Source organism: Otolemur garnettii, unplaced genomic scaffold (assembly GCF_000181295.1).
Source record: "Otolemur garnettii isolate 467f Iridium unplaced genomic scaffold, OtoGar3 scaffold00001, whole genome shotgun sequence".
NCBI lineage: Eukaryota > Metazoa > Chordata > Mammalia > Primates > Galagidae > Otolemur > Otolemur garnettii.
Window position 1 is genome coordinate 60,917,729 of NW_003852396.1, and position 3,004 is coordinate 60,920,732.

Consider the following 3,004-nt stretch of genomic DNA (forward strand, 5'->3'; position numbering starts at 1 on the left):
CGGGCCTGGGCTGGATTTGAACCCGCCACCTTAGGTGTATGTGGCTGGCGCCTTAGCCGCTTGAACCACAGGCGCCAAGCCAGAGGGCTTCTTGAGGCACAAATTGCTGGGTGCTATCTAGGTCTGGGGAAATTTTGCCTAGTAAAGTATTTCATGCCTGATCTCAAAGACATTGGTCAAGTTCTGAGGAATATAGCAGTGATTTTTCAAACTTAAATGTACCTAGAAATCTCATGAAGACCTTGTTAAAATGTAGATTAGGGCTGGGTGCGGTGGCTCACGCCTGTAATTCCAGTACTCTGGGAGGCTGAGGCTGGTGGATCCCTTGAGCTCATGAGTTGGAGATCAGCCTGGGCAGATCCTGTCTCTAAAAAATAGCCAGCTATTGTGGGGGGCACCTGTAGCCCCAGCTACTTGAGAAGCTGAGGCAAGAGGATAGCTTGAGCTCGAGCATTTGAGGTTGCTGTGAGCTATGATGCCAGAGCACCCTACTGAGGGCAAGAAAGTGAGACGTTGCCTCAAAAAAGAAGTAGATTAATTCATCAAGTCTGGGGTGGGTCTGAAATGGTAGTGATAGTGTTTGGGCTGAATATACTATGAATTGCAAGGAGCTAAAAGATTGTAATCTTCTTTCAAGGCTTCAGGCCTGGTGCAATTGTTTAGTATAGTGCTAAACATAGTTTAGGCACTTAAATCTTGACTAGCCTTTGATTAACTTTGACTTCTTACCCCGACATACGACCAGCAAATCCCATTGATTCCAACATCACCCAATGCATACATAACCCAACCACTTGTCACCATCCGCAGTTACATGCTGCCTCTGGCTACTATCCTGTCTGCACTGGATTATTTCTATACCCAACTGGTCTACCAGCTTCTGCTCTCACTTTGCCCTCCCTCTTACCTCCAATGTACACACTGTAAATCCTTTATATAGCATCAAGTGATTTAAAACATAGGTTGATCATGGCACACAGGGAGTTATAGTTTCTGCCTGAACTATTTTTACTTAGCAAAAGCCAAAGTCTTTCCAGTTGTCTCTCAGGCCCTACAAGACCCTTTGACCTCACACCTACTTTCTGCTCTAACCACTGTGGCCTTCTTGGTGTTCCTTGAACACACCAGATACACTCCTTTTCAGATCTTAGTATGAGGTAGTACCTCATACTTAGTATGAACAGTTACTACCCTGAAAGAAGTTCTCACTTCCTCCTCACTTTCTTCCAAAGTCTCACTGGGTAAGACTTTTTCTGACCATCATGTTTTGTGTTCTTTTCCCTTCACCACTACTTCACCATCTGACATGCATTTGTCTTTCTCTTACTTAAATGTAAGCTCCATGTACATTGAGATTTTTGTTTTGTTTATAATCCCTAGCACACAGTAAGATGCTCAGTATTTGAATGAATATATAACATAACTTTGCTAACTAGAATATCTTGAGGCCTGAGGCTGCTGTTGTTTCTCCAGTCTCCCTCAGGATGCACTGTTGCTAGCCAGTATTACTCATTTTATTCCCTAGGGAACCGTGGGTTGGGTAGAATCCTCTTCCAAATCCCTTTCCCATAAAATCTAAACTATACTTCGGTCATTTACTGTTGTCGTACAACATTATGTACTGAACTTTCCGCTGAACATACTCCTTTTAATACTTTTCTTCCAGGACTTGTTTTCTCATTTTCTACTCACTGTCCACATCCACCCCACCCCAAGATTGGGATAACTCTCTAGGAGAAAAAAAAAGTCATTTTTTTTCTTTGTATTTCATTCCACATTCTCTTTATAAAGTTTTAGGTAAATCTAAAACAAAAGGAAAAAAGTCTAACAATTTGTAATACTCAGGCCCATCGGATACGTGACATCTTAAGAGTAGCTGAAGATAATTTTTAACGCTAGTCCTGGGTTTTAGGACTTAAAAAGCCACCAAACAAGCCCATTCCAGACGCGTTCTACAGAGAACTCTCAGGTTACTAGGTGATTGCTTTGTGGGGGCAGCGGCGAGTTGTCTTTTTTTAAAAGACCTTTTGGATGGTGGGAGTTGGCTCGCTCTGCAAACACAAGGAATTCTAGAAGCTGGAATTGCACCACCCGCCCCACGCACCCCTTACTTGCAGAAACCTTTGCCCCTACTCCCCGCCCCCACCAAATAAGGACTCTTCATAGGGCAGTCGCCAGCTCCGGAGCCAGCTGCTTGACACCTATTGTCCCCGTTTAGACGTCAAGCGACTTCGCCGGAAGGACCCTAGCTTCGATTTCGTTTAAAACTCAAAGCACCGTTCATTCGACCGCTCCGTGGCGGTCACGAACTGCCACAAGTGGCCGCGCTCCAGCGCAGGTGCTTGGGCAGGTAGGGGAGGCGAGCGGGCGGGCCCTTTCAGGCAGGCGTTCGCGCCGGGCAGCCCGAGCGGCTGCGAAGGCCCCCGCTCCCCACTTCTCCCGCCCGCCGCGCCCCATAGGGCTGGCTGCCTAAGTCCCTCCCGCTCCCGGCTCTCTCCTCACTAGGAGCGGCTCTTGGTGCAGCGGTGACAGGGCGAAGCGGCCTGCGCCCAGGGAGCGCACGACACTGCCCAGAACGCACCGCCACCCCTTGCTCCCTCGCTGCCCACTCGGGATCTCCAGCGGCCTCGGCGCGCGCACGGTGAGCGCCAACCCGGACCGAGGCGCTGAAGGGGAAAAGGGCCACCGCCCCCGAATGTCCTTTACCTCCGCATCGGTTGGAGCTTCGCGAGGGGCTCGCTCCTCTAGTTCCCCCCCCACTCCCCTCGGTCATTCCAGTGCCCTTATCTACCCCTTCTCTGCTCCTAAGCCCTGACCTCGCTCTCCCCTCCCTTCCACGGAAGGCGGCGAGACCAGGCTCACCCCGGTGGGGACCGTTGCCCTGCCGTTGGCGGCTGGCGCTGCGAGGCCCCGCCCCCGGCGCGAGCCTCGGTGCCCCGGGGCGGGTAGGCCGGGCCGGCGGCTCGCGCGGGGGAGGGGCGGGATGGGGGGAGGCGGTGCGATG

General features: G+C 50.8%; 1 protein-coding gene across 1 annotated transcript in view; it reads left to right on the forward strand.

The window, feature by feature from the left end:
- The first annotated feature begins 2,345 nt into the window (after nt 1-2,345).
- Nucleotides 2,346-3,004, forward strand: part of CAPRIN1 (cell cycle associated protein 1) — a 47,411-nt gene continuing 46,752 nt past the window's right edge. Inside the window, exon 1 of the mRNA XM_003781222.3 lies at nt 2,346-2,641. The gene's annotated coding sequence lies outside the window, so the exon portion shown is untranslated. The remainder of the gene's footprint in view (nt 2,642-3,004) is intronic.